The 23003-nt window shown below is 40.5% G+C and overlaps 1 protein-coding gene and 1 long non-coding RNA gene across 8 annotated transcripts in view; one reads left to right on the forward strand and one right to left on the reverse strand.

The window, feature by feature from the left end:
• Positions 1 to 23003, forward strand: part of SRGAP2 (SLIT-ROBO Rho GTPase activating protein 2) — a 234114-nt gene that overhangs the window by 130257 nt on the left and 80854 nt on the right. The window lies entirely within an intron of this gene.
• On the reverse strand, positions 1809 to 22468 carry LOC137761552 (uncharacterized). The gene is made up of 2 exons (XR_011073429.1): positions 22306 to 22468; positions 1809 to 2064 (listed from the first exon to the last, which is right to left on the reverse strand). It is a non-coding gene; the product is annotated as an uncharacterized lncRNA (long non-coding RNA).

A 23003-nucleotide genomic window follows, 5' to 3' on the forward strand; every position in this document is an offset into this window, starting at 1 on the left:
TTTATTTTCTGTTTCCTTTGATTTGGAAGCAAACAAAAAACCCTTTAGCTTAGTTTCTTTTTTCCAGTAGTAAAAGTAATACATATTCTTCCAAGACATTGTGGGGAAAACAAAAAAAACCCAAACAAACAAAAAAAAGAAAATAATGATTACTTAGAATTAGTCTTAACATTTTGGTGTATTTCCTTCCAATCTTTTTTTCTATGCACATTTTTCTTTAGAAAATTAAGATTATATTATATATTAAGTTTTGTGCAATTTATTTCATTTACCATTTTAAGTGAACATTTTCCCCATGTCATTGCATCCTCTTTAAAAACATTGTTTTTAATGATTAGACAGCATTCTATATGCTAGTTATCCCACAGTTCATTCCTACATTCTTTACGGTTCTTTGGCTATGCTGTCTTGACTGTCTGCTGGAACATGTTCTGGTACGACCAGAAGCAATCCAGAATCTCATTGGTATCTTCTTGGAAGTCACTTGCTTGTAGGAACGTTGGGTGACCTGTGCTTTCATTTGGAAGTACCCTACTTCCACTTGATATAAGGCAAGGAGAGAGGGTTTCCCCTCTTCTTCCTCTTCTATCTTCCTCATTGTCTCCAAGTTCAGCTGGGAGTCTAGACCTCAGACCTTTGGCTGACCTGGGCCCTGGTTGGCTCAGTGGAGTTCTTTCACTACGGTAGGTTTCAGTTTTCTCATCTTTACACTGGAGAATATTACTCATACTCTCACTTTTCCTTCCCAGAATGTCACAGGAATCAGTAAAACCTGGGAAGAAAGTGCTCTGCAATTATCAAAATGCCAAGAGATAAAAAATGTTGATGAGGATATGGAGAACAGGGAACCCCTATACACTGTTGGTGGGAATGTGAATTGGTATACAGGCATTATGGAAAAGAGTATGGCACTTCCTCAAAAAATTAAAAATTGAACTACCTTATGATCCAGCAATTCCACTCCTGAAGGAATTGAAATCAGTATCCGAAATCAAATTGAAATCAAATCCAAAGGAATTAAAATCAGTACCTGAAAAGGTATCTGCACTCCCATGTTCATGGCAGCATTATTCACAATAGCCAAGATATGAAACAACCTACATGTCCTTTGACAGATGAATGGATAAAGAAAATGTGGTGTATATATATATATATACACAATAGAATATTATTCAACCATACAAAGAAGGAAATCCTGCCATTTGTGACAACATGGATAAATGGGAGGGCATTATGCTAAGTGAAATAAGCCAGGCAGATAAAGGCAAATACTGTATGGTATCACTTATATATGGAATCTTTTTAAAAAAGCCAATTTCATAGAAACAGAGAGTAGAATGGTGGTCACCAGGGGCCGAGAGAGAAATGGGGTGATGTAGGTTAAAGTGCACAAATTTTCAGTTATAAGAATAAGTTCTGAGGATCTAATGTACAGCATACAGTTAATAATACAGTATGTGTACTTGAAAGTTGCTGAGAGTAGATCTTAAGCATTCTCACCACACACACACAAAGAGTTAACTGTGTGAGGTGATAGACATGCTAATTATCTTGATCTTGGTAATCATTCTACAATGTATATGTATATCAAATCATCATATTGTATACTTTATATAGTTATGTTTGTTAATTATTCCTCAATAAAGTTAAGAAAGAAAGAAAGTGCTCTGCAGAGCTTTGGTTATGTTCACGTAGAAGAGTGTGGCCCTCGTGCCTTCTCCCTGCTAGGGTGGTCCTTGCCTCTCCAAGCTAATCTTTTTTAGCATTGTGTTATCATATAGGGTAGCGAGGAAATACAGAAGGCAAACTGGGAGATCCCATCTGTAGCTTTAATCGTCTCTTCTCCAAAGCCAAGAAAATCCAATCCTTCTGCCCACATAAGCATCGCATCCTTTCCTGCCCTGCCTCTTCCCATGACCTTGTTTTCCTTTTGATATTCATTTCGAGGGTGGAGAGTAGAAAAAACTTCTCTTCTTGCAGCTCTGTGAGTCAGTGGCCTTTCTGGGTCCTTGAGTTCTCAGGCAGGAAAACTGCAGAGCCCACCTGATTCTTCTTTCAGAGACACTTTAAAAAGAGAGAGAAAGAGCCCTGCTTTATTGAAATCCAGGAGCACAAGTACCACTACCAGTTCATTCAGTTCAGTTTAATAAATGTTATTTGATTGTCTTTAATTGCTTGGTATTCAACTTGGCACTATAAAAGGGCTGCAGAACAAGCTTAAAACATGGTTCAAGATCTTAGATTTCTTATGTTTCAGTTGGATAGACAGGCCGTAGACTCCAGAAGCAGGTTACAACTTAAGACACCAATTTAATGAGTGGTACAGATAATTAGTTGTCTATAGGAGTTTGGAAAAGGCACCGATTCATGAGAGGTGAGTCAGGTAAGCGTCATATGGGGGAAAGAATTGGGCTGATGTTCTTTTAATTATATGCTGCCAGGATTCTTAATTATCTATCCATGTCTTATCTTCTGGAAATATCCTTTGAATATTTCCGTTTTACCTGGTGCCAACTTCCTCTCCTGCCTCTTTGTCCCCATTAGAGATGCCACCCATGAGACCAGTCTGACAGCAGCAGAGACTTTCTGTTGGCCAGCAATAGGGGAAAGATGTGGGATGAGGTTGGAGCCTGAGTGTGGAGGGCTTTGAATGCCAACTCAAGGAGTTCAAGCTACTGGTCAAAGAGAGCCATTGACCATTTTAGGTAGGGCAGTGAAATAGCGAAACACCATGGTCTCCAGTGGCATTGGTGGCAATGTTCAGTGTGGTTTAGGGTGGAAGAAACTATTTGGGAGCCCACTACAATAATCCAGCGGGTAATAGAACCCAGTTCTTGGATAATGGCAATGGAAACTGAAAGAATGGGATTTATTAAGAGGCATAGCAAAGAAGTTGTAGGTAGTACCGAGTGACCTGATATGATGTGGAAGGAGGTAAATGCTAGAGAGGATCAAAATTCATTTGGTCATTCAACAAACGTTTACAGTGTGCTTCCCACATTCCAGGCACTGTGGTAGGCACTGTAATACAGCAGATAACAAAAACAGAAAAAGCCCTTGCCTGCATGGAGCTTATATTCTAGTCTGAGAAACAGGCAATGTACAAATAAACCAGTCAATATATATTAGATGATGACAAAATAAAGTAGGGTAAAGAGGATGGGGGTCCTGGGGACATTGCTGTTTTATATAGGGTGGTCAGGGAAAGCTTCATTGATAAATTGGCATTTGAACTGATTCTTGGAGGAAATGAGGGATCTCGCTATTCAGCTCTCTGAGGAAAGTATTCCAAGCAGAGGAAACAGCATGTCTAAGGCCATGAGATGGGAGTGTGCTTATCTGATTAGAGAAACAGCAAAACGGCCTTGCGCACAGTAGACAAGAGAGAGATTGGTAGGTGATGTGGCTGGGGGTCGTGGGGCAGGCTGCCTCAGGAAGGGCCTTGGAGGCCAGTGGAGAGCCACACGAGGATTTGGAACAGAGGAATGATACAGTCTGACTCTTGTTGAAATAGGATTGTTCTGGCTGCTGGGTTAAGAGAAGACTGAAGGAGGAGCAAGGCAGGAGCAGAACAGGGAGACCAGTTAAGGAGGCTCCTATAAATAATTCAGGCAGGAGATGATGGTGGAACAGAGTGGTGGATGTGGAGATCGTGAGATTTGGTCAGAGTCTGAGATGTATTTTGAAGATGGAGCATTTGCTGCTGGCTTGAATGTGGTATGTGGGGAAAAGAGGAGTCAAAGATGACTCCAAGCATTTTGGCCTGATCAGTTGGGAGTTAGAGTTGCCATTTACTGGGGAAAGTGTGTGGAAGAGCCACTGGTTCTAGTCCAGCCCTTTAATTATTAGTGAAGAATCTGAGCGTCAGGAAGAAGTGACTTGCCTTAGGTCACCCAGTGAGGTAGTAGCAGAGGTGGGACCAACCTACCAGGTCAATACCACACTTTCTGAGTTCAGTTTTAGACGTGGCAAGGTGAGAAAGTTCAGTGAGGGTTAAGGCTAGAAGGGAAATTTGGAAATTAACCGCATAAAACTGACAGTTTGAAGGCATGAGAGTGAGAATTCGGAGGAAGGGGCAGTTGAGGCCTAGAGAGAGGATTTTGAGGAGCCAGCAAAGAGGAGAGAAGAGCAAATTAAAATGGGCAGAAGGAAAATGAGAATAACATGGTTCCGAGAACCTAAGTGAGAAGAGGAAGAAGCAATGGTGGGTCCTTTAAAGGGATCGGGAAGAATGGGATCTGAGCAGATGTCATTCGATTTGGGTTTCAGAATCTTGGGAAACTGTGGTGTCCTCAACAAAGTCTCCACTCAGCTTTTATGCACTTTACTTATCCTTTCAGCTAATAGTGAGAAGGAGTACAGTAGCATAAGCCTGAGACAGGGAATTTTTTAAAAAGTCCCTTCCAACTCTAGCGTTACGTTCTTGTGAGTCTTACAGAGGAGTCTGACCTTCCCAGACTTCTGTGTGCCCTGCGGTAAACTGAACGAGAAAGCATCCTTCTTGCCCACTTGCTCCTGGAGGTGGTGTAAAGATAACGGTGGAAAAGCATATGAAACTGCTTTGGAAGAGAAATGGTACATAAATCAAGATTTCTTTTCTAGCTGATGTTAACAAGTTTTTAATTTGAAAGCAATCTTGATAGAGGTATAAAAAAACTTTACATTAGGGATACATCCCTTTACATTAGGGATACACTGACTGATAAAATTGATATTCCTCTTTGAAACAACATAAAATATTTCAGTTATCATTTGGATTTAAACCTTGCTTGATTCCTAGGTCCATTAGACTCATATCAAATCCTGCCTGGGCTTTTAAATGTGATTTAATTTCAGTGACCCTTGCGCCCAAGGCCACACAGGTCTTTCAAGCATTCATAGGTCAGCGTGAGTCCAACACAGGGTGAGGTTTCCCGTGCTGAGTTCTGAGCAGTCTGTCTGTCTTAGAGCTGCAGGCTGAAGCCCCAGTGGAGTTTAATTTTGTCCTTCCAGTCTCCTTCACATAACAGTGTATGAAGAGCAGGAATGGAAATTAATTGTACCTGCTGGCATCATTAAAGTTATCAGTGCATATCCTCTCCTGGGCCAGGAAGATTAAAAAGGGTGTTGTAATCAGAGCAGATGATTTCTGACATCTGATGATTTCTGAGGGATGGGCTTCCTCCCCAGGTTAGATGTAAGGATGTGATCCTTGTGTGTTGCCTCTGGCCTGATACCACATAGCTCGGGGCTATGCAGAGTCTCTGCCTCAGCCTCCCACCAGCCCTGGAGGAAAGCCAGGCTCCTGCTCTCTCTGGATCATAGGCCTCTTAGGTAGAAAACCAGTCCTTCACACTGAAGACTAGCCTATTCCAGCTGTCCATTCTTGACTGCAGGATGCAGTCAGGTGTCTTGGGCAGGTCAGGCCTGAGAGCCAGTCACATCTTGTTCAGGTGCAACCTGAATGAAGTAAGGAATTGTGGTGCTGCTCCCTGGTGATTCAGTTTGTTTCAGCAAGTGTTTATTAAATGCTTTCCCCAAGCGCCACGCTAGGCCCAGACACTTTTGCCTGCGTGCATGCTGCAGTATTTTCTTGGTTTGGAGGAGAGAGGGCTCTGTTGTAGTTTACGAATCAAAGAAGACCCTGATCTGGGGGTGAGGGTCTTTTCCCAGCTTTCACACTGACTCGCAGTGTGACCTCACTTTTTAATCTTTCTAAGACTTGGTTTTCTAATCTGCTAAAATAAGGGTTTGGAGTCATCTTTCTAAGATTTCTTCCTGAAATTCTGTAAGGAAGTGCGGGGATTTTTAGGAAAGTGTTTGGTATACCGTTAGAGAGTTCTAAGTGAAGACAATATGTTTGCACAACAAATAGTGTTTGAGTTCTGACTCTATGTGGCCCTTTGCCAGGGATTGGGAAGATGGCATGGCGAGGTTCCTGACCTAAGAGCAGAGTCTAGTGGGAGAAACAGATACACAAGTGAGCTGTGATAGTACAGTATAATAATGGGTTCCTCATGGAGGAAAGCATGAGCTGAGGTTTGCCTTACCAAGTTGTTTGAGTCTTAGTGGGGGAGAGGGAGGGGGGCGTGGTGGTGAATAGGGATTCCTGGGAGATGAGACAAGCAAATAGTGTCCTGGAATTATAGGTGCTATGGGTGAGGATGGCTGAGCACAGAACCCTTTTAGGAGATGGCAAGTGATGAGGCGGAAGAATCAGGCCGGCCTTGCATGCCTCACTAAAGAGCTTAGAGTCTGAAGCCAGCAAAGGGGAAGCCTCATAATGTTATTTTGGGTTTTGTTTTTTTCTTAACTTTTCATTTGGAAAATAACTTCAGACTTAGAGAAAAGTTGCAAAACCAGTACAAAAATTCCTGTATACCCTTCACCAAAATGTTAAAATCTCATATAACTACAGTACGATGATCAAAATCAGGAAATTAACACTGATCCAATACTATTACCTAACGTACTGGTCTAAATCAAATTTTACCAGTTGCCCCACTCATGTCCAGTTTCTGGTTCAGGAGCCAGGTCAGGATCACACATTGTGCTAAGTTTTACTGTCTCCCTAGTCCCCTCTAATCACTGACATTTCCTCTGTCTTCCTTTGTCTTTCATGACTGACATTTCTGAAGAGTGCTGGCCAGTTATTTTGTTGAATGTCCCTCAGTTTTGGTTCGTCTGCTATTTCCTCATGATTAGATCTGATTAAGCGGGTTTTGGCACGAACACCACAGAAGTGATACTGCGTATTTTATCAGGAGCCGCTTCCGGTTGATTTTTCCCATTACTAGTGGTGATCGTTCTGATTGCTTGGTTAAGGTAGGTTTCTGCCAGACTGTTTTACTGTAAGTTACTTTCTTTCCCTTTGCACTTCAAATAACTTGTGAAAAGAATCTTTGAGACAATGTAAATATCCTATTTCTTCTCATCTTTGCCCACTACTTATTAGCATCTATAAATGCTTCTTAACTGAAACAATCCCAGTAATGGGTTTTACCAAGGGAGTACCATGGACAGATTTGCCTTTTAGAAAGATTACTCTGAAATGTTTGGATGTGAGAGAGTTTAGAAAAGCAAGAACAGTTATAATAAAACTATCCTGATAGTTGATGTAAGAGATGATGGGGTCCTGAATTAAGGCAGTGGGAGGAGGCATGGAGAAGATGGGGGAGAGACATTCCAGCTGTATTTGGAATCAGAGTGTGCAGGGCTTACATTTTGGGCTATAGATTTAAATGCTGGAAAAATTTTGAAATAGGAAAAAAAAATCACATTTTCTCTAGATTATCTCTATATAACCACTGGGTTACTCTTGTAAGAACTAGAGTAGCTAACTTTATTAAATATATTGTAGATCTCATTAAATGAAGTTTCACAAGGTGTTGCTTCTCCTCTTGGACAGGCTTAGACCAAATACCTCTTGTTCAACCCAGAGCCGTTTCTAATCTCCAGTGCAGATGTGCTCACCGTTTGGTTATAGAATATGGTAAACTGAGATATTGTTCTCCATATCACAGAGGTTGCTTCCACTGGCCCTTTTCCCAAATTTCTGCCACTTGTTAGCTTAGCTGGTATCCTCTCTTTGCCTTAACATAAAAACCAGGGCTGTAGGCCGTAGTCATGATCTGACAGTATCAGGGAAGCATTTCTTATCAGTTTTTCCAGAAAATAGAGAAAATATGCAAGTCAGCAAAAAGAGGTGGGGGGAGGGCAGAGGCTCAGTTCTTACCTTAAGCTGCTTGGAGAAGATGTTTGTTTACTAGAGGGTAGTGAACTTTTTTAGCACAGCTTTGCAAGTGTGCTGAAAATCATTTTAGTTTTTCATGCCTGGGAGGTTAATTGGGTTTGTAGAATTACATGGGAATTCAGGGATTAGTCTAAGCATTTAGGGTTATTCCTGATGCCAGGCCAATTGCTTACTTGACCTAGGCAAGAGGAGATAGAATTGAGCTCAAGATTCTTTTTCCTCCAAAAGCTGTGGAGGATACACCCCTCTTGTAATCTAGAGTCCTGCTTGCTAGGTTTCTGAAAATCCTCTCATGGGGTGTGAAACAATAGCCCTTTGACTATATTGCTGTCCGTGGTGATGTGAGCTGGTTAAACTGGCAAGCAGATAATGGAGGGGAATTGGTTATATGTCCCCAGCGGGAGGGAGGTCATGACGAAATGGATCTGTGGTTGACGAGAAGAATTTCAACACATACCCAAGTCAGTTCCTCAGATGGGTTGTCTGAGATCCCCAGGCCTGCCTCCTGCCTTCTTTGAATTTGACTCCTGGCCCACAAGACTCAGGCTTCAGAGGCCCAGCTGGGCATCCACAAATCAACTCAGGAAAGTGGTGCTGAGCGGTGAGGTTCTTTTTGGGAGATACCACAGCATAGGAAAAGAACATCAGACTAGGAATCAGGTAACCTGGGCAGGGACCCAGGGCTCCAGATGGGTTCCTTGTTTATTTTTCTTACTAGTTTAATTCCCTACCACAATTTTGAGATTCACTTCTGGCTGTGGTCTAGAGAAGCAGCTAAGAAAGGCACATCTGAATTAAAATCTGGTTTGTAGGTACGGCAACTGAAGTTTTCAAATTTTGCCAAATTATGGGTGAGTGGAGTGGAGACTAGGAGAGAAAGAGCAGGCAACGAGCTGCTCTTTTCTAGTTCTGCATTCTAGAAACAGTGCTGATGAGTAAATCCTATCTTTTATTTTAATCCTATCATCTCTTTTTTTCCTTTGTTTTTTGTTTGGCTTTCCTTCTCTCGTCCTTTCTTCCTTTCTTTCTTCCTTCCTTCTTCCCTCCCTCCCTCCCTCCCTCTCTCTCTCTTTCTTTCTTTCACTTCTTTCTTTTTTTTCTCTCCTGATTGCCTGTGTACTTGCCTAAGAAATATTTCTCAACCTCACTAGAATATTTAGGGTTAATTAAAAATTATAAGAGTATGTCACAAACCTAGTGCACTCTTTAAGCCTAGGGTTTACATGAAAGGTTGGCATGCTCTGGCTTGGAGACCCTGACCCTATCTCCTCGACTTGCTGGTTTCAACTCTACATATTTTGCTTCAAAACCCTAATGCCACAAAGAATGCGGAACTGACGAGTCCTCCCCATCTACGAGCTAGGACATCTTGATTAAATTAGTGTCAAGGGGGGTGGAGAGAAAGGCACAGTGACACAAAGGGCGTTTTGAGGAGCCCTGTAGAGCCTGTGGAGAATGAATGTTCTCGTTAAATATGGCCATGACCTGCAGCTCCACGCATACCAGAGACACAGCTCAATTGTCCCCAGGAGTTGGGGGGTGGGGATGATCAGGGGGAGAGGACAGCCTGGCATGGAAAGACAGGAATGCGGGAAGGCCCGTTGTTGCTTTCTTTTTGCTATAACTTCAGCAATTGATTCTTTGATCACAATCCTTGTTTTTGGAATGGATCAAAAAGTGGTTTCCTTTCCCCTGGGTGTTTGAACCTACCCTCTGCTCCTCTCTTCTCCTCTGGGTACTAAGGGAATTCCTGAAAGCACCCATTGTCTTAAGCCTCTTTCCACTCCCTTCCTTGGGGCTCCCCAAGAAGATTGCTGCCTGAACTCTGTAGAGCAGTGCCCCCAGGACAGTGCTCGCCCTTGTCATTTACCCCCATCCTCATCCCATTCATCCTGAAGTCCCAAGACCAAAGCAAAGAACAGATGAACTGTTCAGGGCTTGCATAGAGCCACTGCATTGGTGGGAATGCAGCAATCGGTCACCCCTTGGCTCGGTTCTGTCTGCACGATGGCCAGGGTGCTTCACGAGATATGCATTTGCCATTTGCCCTTTGAACTGCCAGCCATCCAAATACAGCAAATGGATTTAAAGCTCATTAAGTTTTGGATTCCTTCCTTGTAACCGGAATATCCTAGCAGCTAATTTTTATGGCTAACATATATAATTCTCTTTTTAACAGATGGAATCATAACCTTTTATACATATACCTGAGGATTTAAAAACTGATGCATCAAGGATATTCTTTTGTACTATCCCTCTTTTTCTTGCTATGAAAGCTTACAGCCCTTCATCCTCTCATGTTCACTTAATAAATAATTATTGGGTGCTTACTATATGCAAGGCATTGTACAAGATGAGGAAAATACAAATCTGACAAAATAGCATTGAACAGGAATTTGTGGGTTCAAATTCTAACTCTAACATTTCATAGCTGTTCCCATGGACAAATAACCTCTGCAAGATTTAGTATCTATAAGGTGGAGATAATAACAAATACCTCATAGAGTTATTACAAAGATTAAATAAGGTTATGCCTATAAACGGTTAACTCACACTAAGCATTAGGTAAATGTAAGCTACAATTAACTCTTTTTACTAATTACTAATTGCAAGAAATAGTCCAGCTCCTTCAGAAGCTTATGCTATAGTTGAAAGGGAAGAAGACATTTGCATAAATGCTTTAATCAAGGCATTGTAGATATGATGTGTCCAGTAAATGGCATTGATAATAATTGCTAGAGAATATGGGACAGGCAGTAAAGGAGGAGCTCATATTCAGCTTGGTTGTTGAAGGAAGGCCTGTGAACCAATGTGTATCAGCAAAAACTTCATTCCTACATTTGTGATAGATATCACCAATCAATCATGGAACTCTTCTGTTTTTCAATTTTTAAATTTGAAATATAGAAAAGTATGTAAAATATATGTGTATAGTAAATGAGTAATTATAAAGCAAACACCAGAGTAACTAACCACACAGGTCAATACATAATCTTATCAGCACCTCAAAAGTCCCTGCTATACTCTTCCCCAGTCACAGCTCTCTCTATTCCTCCCCACTATCCTAACTTTGTGATAATTATTTTCTTGCTTTTCTTAAATTATAGCCCCTAGGTATTCACCTTTAAACAGCATAATTTAATTTTGCCTGTTTCTGAACTTTACGTAAGTGGAATTATACTGTATGCATCCTTTTGTGTCTTGCTACTTTTGTTTGCCACAGTTTGTGAGAGTCATCCATGCTGTTGCATATAGCTGTACCTTGTTTATTTTCATTGCTGTAGGCTTCCATTTATGAATTCACCACAATTTACTTATCCATTTTGTTATCAATGGGCATTTAGGTTGTTTTCAGTTGGGACTAATGCAAACTATGCTATGGTGAACATTCTCGTATGTGCATACTGGTGTACATATGCTCAGATTTCTAGGGTGTATACCAAGTAGTGGAATTGCTGGTTTAAAAAATAGGCATATCTTCTTTTTTATAATGCTAAACTATTTCCCAAAGTAGTTATTAGTAATTTTCACCCCCACCAGCAATGTATGAGAGTTTCATTCTTCTGCATCCTTGCCAGTGTTTAGTATGGTCAGATTTTTAACTTTAGCTGTAGTTTTACTTTTAATTTTAGCTATTGTCATATTGGTTTTAATCTGCAACAATCTGATTACTAATGAGTTTGAGGGCCTTTTCTTATTTTTATTGACCATTTAAATATATTCTTTTACGAAGTGCCTATCTGGAATACTAATCCTTTTATTGGTTATATAGCTAGACATATATTCTCCTACACTATGTCTTATCTTTTCCTTTTCATATTTTCTATTGGTTAGTAAAAGTTCTTGATTTTAATGTAGTTACATTCGTTTTTCTTTATGGTTAGTGCTTTTTCTGCCATATTTAAGAAAGCCTTTCCTGCTCGAAGGTCTTGAAGATATTCCATTGTATTATCTTCTTATAGTTTTGTCTTTCACATTATAGTCTTTAAGCCATCTCCACGAAATCAATTTTTATATATAATGTGAGGTAGGACACAATTTAATTTTTTGAAAAGTAGACATGCAATTTCCATATCACCATTGATTGAAAATTATATCCCCACCCACACACACACTCAGTTTTCTTTTAAGAATATATATTGAAGATTTATCCTGTGCCAGCTACAGTAAATGCTTTACATACAGTAAGTAGACAGGTGAAATTTGAACATGAAAATGATTTCATAATTAGAGATGGAAAAGTGAGGAGTTCATAAATGAAAATGATTTCATAATTAGAGATGGAAAAGTGAGCAGTTCATGAGTGTGGAGGGGGAGTTAGAGTGGAAGGACATTCCATATGGAAAGAACAGATTTCAGGACAAAAGAGAGTGCAGGAATGTGTGAGGACTCTTCAGAGGGTGGTGAGTAACATAGTTTGGCTAAACCAGAGTATTTATGAGGAGAGCACTTGGGAACCAAGGAAGATTTATTCATAGGAAAATGATATAATAGAGCTGCTATTTCAGAAAGACTGGGCCTCTAATCCAGGGGCAGGGTAATAAGGGCCCACGATGTGGTAGCAGTGGCAGGAGGAATGAAAAGGAGACAGATGTTACATATATCGTAAAGGAAAAATCGGCAGCATATGGCCACTTATTGGAGAATTAGAAGTCAATGATTACTTTTTCCTGTTTTTATGCTAGTGTCACTTAAGAAAGGCCAGTGTGCTGTTAAGGAATTCAGGATAGTTGGTGGAGCTATTTTCACATATGTCCCAGGAAGTAGATGGCCAAACCTCTTCAAGCCCCAAATGGCCCCGTATAAGACTTTTATATGTGCTCATTTTTAGAACTTCATGGGGAGTTCCTCCATTTGGTGGACTTCGGGTTACCAGAGAATGCCTGAGATTTAAATCTGGATTCTCAATCACTACAGCTAATTTCACATACGCCCTTTATATGAGGTGGATTCATCCCTCTCCTATCCTTTGATGGATTGTGGTTTTTGAAAAGCCTCTAAGGAAGTAATGAAGAACCATATTTAAAACCTCAAGCTTACTTCTCTCTTGTTTTACCAGAGTATTTTGGTTACCATATCCTGGGAAATGAACAACTTTAAAATGTAAATGTGGTAAGCCTTCACTTTCATCAGTATCCATTCTTTCTTTCTTACAAAGCATACTTATTAGGTATCCAACATTGCACTGGACCTGGTGAGGGCTACACATAAAGATAATGTCTGTCTTCAAAGTTTAAACTTTGAGTTTTGCTACTAGAAATGGCAGTTTCGATAACTCAGACTAGCCCTTCTGCTTCTTTGAAGCTGCTTTTGCCTAAGAGGCATCTGCTATTCTAGAAGAGAAGCCAAGCAGAGCTTTTAATAGCCTTATAGGGCTAACAGGACAAAAATTGGAATTCAGGCTGAGGAAGGGGAGCCCTGGTAAACTTCCCCAGGCTTTGGAACCCCACAGGGATATAATTTAGTAGTAACAGTGAACCAGAAACAGACTTTAGCAGGCTCCCAGGGACTGAAACCTAGCTTCAAATTATCTTAATCTCTAATAGGATTAAGTTGATCTAAGATATCTAGTGGCTATGAGCAAATTTAAATCCTCTCTAGTGGACAATGCTGTCATCCTAGGCCTAGTATCTCTCAGTGTTTTGTATATGCAATGCTAGTAAGAAAAACAATAGACCTACAGGAGGTCCATATTAATGGTTATCAGACAAACTTTAAATTAACTATGTTTATGAAAACAAATAATAACAAAACACTGGAAAATTATAAAAAAGAATCAAACAACTCAAAATGGATTGAAGGTATAAATGGAAGAGCTAAAACTTTTAGAAGAAAACGTAGGCATAAATCTTTGTGACCTGGGATTAGGTAATGGTTTTTTAGATATGGCACCAAACATAAGCACCAAAAGGAAAAAGTACATAAATTGAAGTTCATCCAAATTGTAAACTTTTGTGCTTCAAAGGACACTATCAAAAAAATGAAAAGACAACCTATAGAATGGGAGAAAATATTTTCAAATCATGTGTCTGATAAGGATCTAGTATCCAGAATATATAAAGAACTCTTACAACTCAACAATAAAGAGAGAAACAACCCAATCTTTAAAAAGGCAAAACGCTTGCATAGACATTTCTCCAAAGAAGGTATACAAATGTCCAAGAGGCACATGAAAAGATGATCAACATTGTTAGTCATTAGGGAACTGCAAGTCAAAACCACAATGAAACCCCACTTCACACCCACCAGGATGGCTATAATTCAAAAATAAAAATAAGAAAAAGTAAATGTTGGCAAGGATGTAGAGAAATTGGAACCCTCATACATTGCTGGTGGGATTGTAAAATGGTGCAGATGCTATGAAAAACAGATTGGCAATTCCTCAAAAACTTAAGCAAAACTTATGCAAAAACTTAAGCGTGGAGTTACCCTACGACCAAGCAATTCCACTCCTAGATGTATACTCAAGATATCTGAAAACATGCCCACACAGAAACTTGTACATGAATGTTCATAACAGCATTATTCATAATAACCAGTTGATGAACATTTGGAAACAATCCAAATGTTCATCAACTAATTAACAGGTAAACAAAATGTGGCATATCCATACAATGGAATAGTACTCAGCCATAAAAAGGAAGAAAGTACTGATATATGCTACAACATAGATGAACCTTAAAAACACATATTGTATGATTCCATTTATAGGAAATATCCAGAATGGGCAAATCCATAGAGACAGAAAGTAGCTTAATGGTTGCCAGGAGTTGGAGGAAGGGCTCAGGGGAGAGAGTGACTAATAACAGGTGAGAGCCTTCTTTTTTTGGTGATGAAATGTTCCGGAATTAAATAGTGGTGACTGTTGCACAACCTTGTGAATATACTAAAACCACTGAATCATACACTTTAAAATGGTGAATTTATGGTATGTGAGTTTTATCTCAATGTTAAAAAAAAGAAGAAGAATCAAACAGAAATTTTAGTACTGAAAAATATAGTAACTAAAATAAAGAGCTCAATGTGGATTAAATAGCAGGTTAGACAAAGCTGACTAAAGAATCAATGAATTGGGGACTTCCCTGGTGGTCCAGTGGTAAAGAATCCACCTTACAATTCAGGGGGTGTGGGTTTGATCCCTGGTCAGGGAACTAGGATCCCACAGGCTGCGGGCACCCACGCGCCACAACTACTGAGCTCGCACACCTCAACTAGGGAGCCTGTGTGCTGCAAACTACACAGCCCACGCACTCTGGAACCTGCGCCCTACAATTAGAGAAGAGAAAACCTGCATGCCACAACTAGAGAGAAGCCCACGCGCCGCAATGAAAGATCCCACATGCCTCAACCAAGATCCCGCGTGCTGCAACTAAGACCCGATGCAGCCAAAATAAATAAATAATAAATAAATTTTTTAAAAAAGAAAAGAATTAATGAATTGGAAGATAGGTCAGAAAAAAATACATACGGAAGCTTAGAAAGAGAAAAAGGATGGAAAATACCAAAAACAAAACAAAACAAAAAAAAGCATAGGAGACTTGTGGGATATGATAAATAGGCCTAATATGCATACATTTGAAGTTCTAGAAGAAGAGAACAGAGAGAATGGGGTAGAAGCAATATTTGAAGAGATAAAAGCTATGAGTTGTCCCAACCTAAGAAGAGACATCAAGTCACGATTGAAGAAGGATTATGAACCCCAAGCAAGATAAATACAAAGAAAATTACATGTAGGCACATTATAGTAAAGTTGCTGAAAACCATGACAGAGAGAAATCTTAAAAACAGCCAAAGGGGGGGGGCGGGGGGAAAGGCATATTACCTTCAAAGGAGAGACAGCAAAGCTGACAGCTGACTTTGCAACAGAAACAATAGAAGAAAAGAGACAGTAGAATGATGCTGAAAGAAATAACCTTCAAAAATGAAGGTGAACTAGACAGTTTCAGACAAGAAAAATCTAATATAACTTATCATCAGCAGAACTTGCACTAAAAGAAATACTGAATGGTATTCTTTTTTTTTTTAATTTTTTTTTCTATTTCTTTCTTTAATTTATTTATTTATTATTTTTGGGGGGCTGTGTTGGGTCTTCGTTGCTGCACGTGGGCTTTCTTTAGTTGTGATGCGAGGGCTTCTCATTGTGGTGGCTTCTCTTGTTGTAGGAGCACGGGCTCTAGGGGCACAGGCTTCAGTATTTGCAGCACGCAGGCTCACTAGTTGTGGCTTGTGGGCTCTAGAGCGCAGGCTCAGTAGTTGTGGCGCACAGGCTTGGTTGCTCCGCAGCATGTGGGATCTTACTGAACCAGGGCACGAACCCATGTCCCCTGCACTGGTAGGCGGATTCTTAACCAGTGCGCCATCAGGGAAGCCCCTGAATGGTATTCTTTAGGCAGAAATAAAATGAATCCCAGATAGAAGCTTGGAGATGCAGGAAAAAGTGAAGAGAAACAAAAAGTATACATCTAAATGAATATTGACTTTAAAAAAATAATTTCTTGCCGGGTTTTAAACATACATAAAATTAATGTAAATGGCAACAATAGAATCTGTGCCCAGGCAGAGATGGGGAAATAGGTTTAAAGGTATTGTCCTGGAAGTGGTAAGAGTATTAATTTATATTAGACTTTGGCAAGTCAAGGATGTATGTTATAATTTAGGGTTATCACTAAAGAAATAGTATCTCTACCAATCTAAGAGAGGGGGAAACTTGATAAATAAAAACTAGCCAAGAGATGGTAAGAAAGATTCTGGTAAAGACAAAACTATAGGAATATAGAACACAGCAGTGGCTTCCAGGGATTAAGGGTAGAGGAGAGTTTGACAATAAAGGGGCAGCATGAGTGAATTTTTTGGTGGGTGATGGAACTGTTCTATGTCTTAACTGTGGTGGTGGATACCCACTTTGTACATTTGTGTACAAACGTACATGAATGTGTCAAAGCACAGAGAATAAACCAAGAGTGACTTTTACTGAATTTTTTTAATTAGAAGGAAAAAAGAAGGTAAAAAATGAGAGAAAATACAACAAATAGCATACAGCTGATTGGTGGATTTAAACCTAAATGTATCAGTAATTACAATGACTGTAAATAGACTCATGCAAAATTAAAAAACAGATTTTAAATAAACAAAACTGAAGCATGAAAAGCCACACCTTAAATATAAGGATATAGACAGAGTTAAATATAAGGATATAGAAAGAGTTAAAGCAAAATGATGGGAAAAGATAGTTCTGATAAAATCAGACAAGATAGATTTTAATGCAAAAAGGATTATTAGAGATAAAGAAGGATATTTCATAATAATTAAAGATTCAAGTTACCAGGAAGAATTATATACTTAATAATGCAAACTTAAAACATATAAATCAAAAATGGACAGAATTAAAAGGAGAAATAGACAAATCATCAACCCTGGTGGGAGGTTTAATACACCTGACTTAGCAAATAATCAAACAGACAAAAAAAAAACAACAACAACACACACACAAAAAATCCGTAAAGGTAAAGAAGATTTGAAAAACAATGAACAAACCTGGCCTAAATGACATATATGGGCCCTATGCCTGGCAACTGCAGTCAGATACACGTTCTATTGGTGGACCTGGAAAACTTATAAAGCCCGAAGTGAAGAGGAAAAATTGAATCACTTAGAGCTGGGGACCGGAAATCATCAGTTCCAAACTCTGGACATCCTCCTTCTCACAATTCACTGATTTTTCACTGGGGATGAGGGAAGGTGCCCTCCTCCAAGGACGAAGATTTTTTTTAACTGTCCGTAGACTGACGGGAGTGGCTGTGCATGTGGACACAGTGTGGACAAAGACGAAAGGGTACAGACCACCACTGTCACTGAAGAAAGCTGTCCAGACTCAGAGCTCCACCCCAGCCCCAAGGAAATGCATTCTAATCTTCTGCCAGTGAAGAACTCTATTTATCTCCCAGAGTTGGCTTTTTTGCTCCTCTCTGGTCCAACTCTGGCACCTGAAGTATCAAGATGCTCTTTCCATAATTAAACCCTCTGCTCCTCCTTTTATCTCGACGGTGGGATTCTAAGGCAACTCCAAAAGTAGAAGAACTACACAGATCCCTCAATGAACTGACTTTGCTGCCAGGTTCCTCTTTAAAGTATCTAATCAGCGATTTTCCCAGCACCCCAGGCATTTCCTGTATGGGTGCTGCTGACTATTTTACTTCCTACCAGGCCGCCTCCCATGCCGTGTTCACGCTGCCAGCTTTCAGATGAGCTCTGTTAACTCCTATGCTTCCAGCCTCCTCCCAGTCAACTGGGAGCCACCGGGGTATTCTTCCCATCACCCAGCTCCTGGAATTCCTAACTGTGGACGGGCATATGCTCAGCCTTATCATTCTGGCTTTTTTTTTTTTTTTTTTTTCTTTCTTGCCCAGTTCCAACCCATTGATTATTTTTCCTCTAGAATCCATTTTACAGCTGCTGAGAGATTTGTGCTCTCATGTTGCCTGTTTGTCTTTGTGTCTTTTGTCCCCTGTGTCCCAGTCTACCCAAGGATGCCATGGTCATCAAGACACCATTTCTATGCCTTTAGTGTCCTGACTGGGAGATGGGGTGATCACTCATCTTCAATATGACCTCAAGAAATCCTTTGGCACTGGAGATCAGGGCCTAAAGACATTATTACACTCCCACTGAAATCATTATCCAGAAGAGTTAAAGATGGAAATTTGCCAAGAGAAGCATCATAGTGGTGGTTTAAGAAATGAAGCCTCAGACTTGATTGTCTCCTTTTAAGGGATGTTGCTTTCAGCTTATTTTTTTAGTATTAGAATAGGCCATTCCAAGAGATTGAAACAACTATGGGGGGACATTCAGATTGTTACAGGTCTTTGTTTTAGACTGTGCCATCTGAGGTCTTGGGAGAGCAGAGGACCTTCAGCCTCTTCCTGTCCCCCAACCCCCACCCCACCCCTGCCCCAGTCCAGTGGGACTCAGCCTTGTCCGAATCATATGTTTCCCTGACAAGAGGCTCTGGTCAGTTGTAACAGAGCATAGTAAGCATCCACAGGAGGTAGAAATTGAATCCATAGCGTTCGCTGTCATGGCAAAGAATGGATTTTCTCCCAGTGCCCACTAGCATTACTGTGGGTTATTAAGTCTGACTACTCATACATTCCAGAACTTCTGGGAAAGCCTTAAGGAAATGGCTTTCAGAAACAAGTGCCCTAGAGGAGAAGGCTCTTGGATTTCATTAAACCAGAACTTAGTAATGGGCATTCTTTGTCTTCTCTGACCTAGACAGTAGGGAGCTCCTACCTTTGGACATTTAATTTATGACCCCAATTGAACCAAGTCCTGGTTGTGCATCTGAGAAGGATCTTTCCTGTTTAATCTACCTAGAGAGATAGAAAGTAAATCTATCCTTTTTATTTTGCTTCTACAGCCACTGCCCCACAACCCCCCGCCAATTTCTTCCTTTTTGCTAACCACCTACCCTTCCCCCTTAGGAAAACTTCATATTTCTTACAGAGTTATTATTACTCTGGTTCTTACTGAAACTGGGGAGGGGAATAGATTGTGCATCAGCAGCATGAGGAAAACCAAAGATTCTTCTTCCCTGTGGTTGATAGAGCCCCTCCACTGGAGGGATTTAGCTGCAGTTCTGCCTGGGGATTAGCTTCTGGGAGCCTTCCCAATTCCACATATCACGATCATTACATGTTTTGGGGGTACGTCAGGAGGCAGCACACTGGTGGAAAAGAGCTTTCAAATGGGTGTTAAGAGGGCTGGATTCTAATATTAATAACAGCTAACATTTATTGAGCATACTAAGTGCTAGATTCTACCTTAAGCACTTTACATGGATTATCTCATTATTATCCTATTTTACAGATGCGGAAGCTGAGGCATAGAGTGGTTAAACAATTTACCCAAGGTCATACAAATGGGAAGTAGAAGCAGGAGTCAAATCCTGCTCTAGTGCCTGCATGTTTCACCCTCTTTGAATACTGCATGTGGTCCCAGACAGGATACTGGATAGCTGTGCGACCCCGGAAAAGTCATTTCAACTTTTTGGGCTCATCTGTGAACTGTAACCTGAGGGAGCTCATGTGGATAACTTCAGGTGGAGTTTCCACTTTCAGTAATCTACATGAAGTAAACGCAGCTATATTGTTTTATTCTTGTGATTATGTGAAAGCATAATGTTTAAGTCTAAAATTTTACCTAATTGATTCAACAGCTGTTTACCTTACTGGCTGCTGTGTACAAAGCAGTGGGCTGGGCACTTAAGAAATATGGTTTTAAAAGTTATAATCTGTCTCTTTCATTAGTTTTAGATGGTTTCATATTTTAGTAGCTTTGGGTTTTTTGGTTTTTTTTTTTTTAGATTAAGTTTTTTAGATAATTAAACAGGAATCTAATTGAGAAACCAGTTGTGTTTCAAAAGACAAATTCTGAGATGGGTATTGGGTCTCAGACTGTGTCAGGTTTCTGACATTTTCTTTTATTCTCTTAAAATATGACTCTTGTTACTGAGAGAATTTAACTACACCCATTCACTTCTGAGTGAAGGAGCACCTGGTGAGTTTTTTAGTTTGTATGGTGCTGAGAAGCTCAAGAGACTCTTTAAAAATGAAATGTGACTGCTTTGGGAGTCGCTTATACTGAAGCAGTATCTTTACAACCTGAAATATCTGTTAGTAACTTAGAAAGGCAAATTCAAAGAAGGGATTTGCTATGTAATAGCAAGATTTTTTGAAATCACATTTCTGTTTCTGGCAAGCTAGATTCAATATCTAGGTTGCTCTGGAGTTAAGTGTGGAAACCTCTTGGCTGAGATAGAAAAAAATTCATCTTCAACTAGAAAACTAACTTAAGAAATTCCATTTCTAGTAATGCTTTTGAGACTGGAAGAGTTGCATTCTGATAGGCTCAGATATCAGCTTAATGTCCATCTTTCTCAGTAGACTAAACTTTTAAACTGTTTTGTATACTACTATATTCAGTTAAACCACAAGGACTTGACACATAATAGGTGTTCTATAAATATTTGCCAATGGACTCTTTATTGATCACTCCTTAAAAATCCAGCATTTCCCCCTTTGCCAGGACCTAGGAATTGAACCTGCTTCAAAACATGCAGTTAGCCACCTTGAGAGCCAAGTTACTTAGCGCTTGTCTTGGTTGGTGGGCTTCAGTCCTTAATCCACTATTTTCTTTATCAATGCCCCAATTAGTGTGTCCAGTGTTTTTAAACCTGTGTATAATGACTCATTGATTAGTTGTAAAATGAATTTAATGAATTATGACTAACATTAAAAAAATTGAAGAGGAGAAAAGAATAGGAAAAATCAGAATGCACTGCACATAAAAAGTACTTTTACTGTAGACACACACATGTTATACTGGATTACAATTTTTAAAATGTATTTTTTGAAATCCTGTTCTACCCTATCTTCAGAAGGTAAAAGCACTTCAGGTGTCTCTTTCGTGGCAGCTCCCAGCCTACCTCTCTATAAATGTCTTGCAATTCAGTATATTTGTATTTTATGCTACCGTGGGCTCCCCAGAGCTTAACCGGAGCACAGCCTTGCTAGAGCCACCATGTGCTATCTTAATCAATGAGTGAAAGCTGAATAGAAAGAGTCCCCCCGCATAGATACAAGTAGTGTGGCCATAGGGAAATCTAGAAATCACTCCTGAGCTCTGACCTGCAGGATCACCACACCCTGCACCCTCACTGCTGCATCCTGCACCACCTATTTTGATGGGCTGAGCTGGGTTGGGGAGAGGCCAGACACAGTGCCCACCATCACCTAGCACTAGCCCTGCTGCCACACAGCCACTCCTTTTAGCCCCGTCCTCCCCACCAAAAGCATTTCAGGCAAAGCTCCAGCTCTTGAAACTTGGCCACTTTGAAGTGGTGAGCCAGTGCCCCTGAAACTGTCACCCTACATCTGGTGGCACTTCTCCTACTGTCAGAGCTTCGTATAGGGTTCATGTCTCTTTCCTCTGAAACCTGTAAATGTAAATTCAATTTTACATTTTTTTAGGTCTTTTTAACAGTTGGTCTCAGAAGTATCTTTGGGGTAGGGAGGGGGGTATAGCATTGGTGGAGGGAGATATATGCCCTTGAAAATTGGATTCCTTTTTGGAAATCTGCTGACACAGGCTAATCGGCAGAGAACTAAATGACCCTACTGTTTCTACCTGCTGACAGGCTCAGCCTTGGGACAGGGCTGAAATTAGCTCTCACCACATGGCAGATACATGCCTTCCTCTTTTTTTTTTTTTTTTTTTCATACAAATAAGGGGTAATTTTGTGCCTGTCAGATAATAGAGCTTTGTAGTATAGATAGCCAGTAAACAACAGCCCCTCCTCCCCAACTTGGAAAGCATACTAGTGCTGAGCTAAGTACCTAGAGAATCAGGTAGCAGGTAATCTCCCTGACGAGGACTGGTTTGAAAACCCTTTCATAATCAGTGTTCTTTGGCAAATGCTCATAGACAAACCCATCCAAGCTCAGGAAATGTATTGCTGCAAAGTTGAGTGACCAGTGTCCCGGCAGCCCAGACCACAGAACCTCATGTGTCCTTACGTTTCTGCTGCTGCATCCTTTCTGTGAGTGAGGAGGTTTCAGGACTTGATGGTCTTCGGGAAATGAGGCTGTGTGTTTCGGTTCTGTTGGCCAGTGCTGTTATCTGTTGGAAAAGGAGGATTCCCTGCCCATTTTGTAAGCTCACAGCTGGCAGGCGCTGTTGCAATCTCACTGCCTTCCAATCAGCCCCGCCCCGGCAGCAGGCAGAGTGGGGGCCTGTGAAACACACTGGCCAAACAGTTGTGGTGAGTTTCAAAATAAAAGCTCCCTCCTGAGCACACCATGGCACTTCCTATCCCAGAGAACCAGCATTCACTGTGCCACATCTCTGGTCTAAATTTAGGCATCTCTTCTTTTTTTTTTTTTTTTTTCTAGGCAAAGATTACTATGCAAACATTTAAGAGAAAAATTTTGCCCAAAGTAATTTTTTCCCTCGACTTCTATTTGGTTTCCTGCGATGTTTAGATGACTCATTCCCTTCCAAGAAATTTTAAAGAAAAGAGATGCAGGCTGTATGATAGGGCACAAAGACTGCTCTGTAAATTCTCTTTCTCTTCCCTGCCTAGAAATCCCTTGCTGTTTTTTATAGGAAACGGAAAGGCTCCACAGTCTGCATTGTCATGGACTGGGCCTCATCAGGTCCTGTTGTTCCCAGGAATAAATGTCCTCCTTGTCTTTGGGTGGGGCCCCCTTGTAGC

Source organism: Eschrichtius robustus, chromosome 3 (assembly GCF_028021215.1).
Source record: "Eschrichtius robustus isolate mEscRob2 chromosome 3, mEscRob2.pri, whole genome shotgun sequence".
Taxonomy (NCBI): domain Eukaryota; kingdom Metazoa; phylum Chordata; class Mammalia; order Artiodactyla; family Eschrichtiidae; genus Eschrichtius; species Eschrichtius robustus.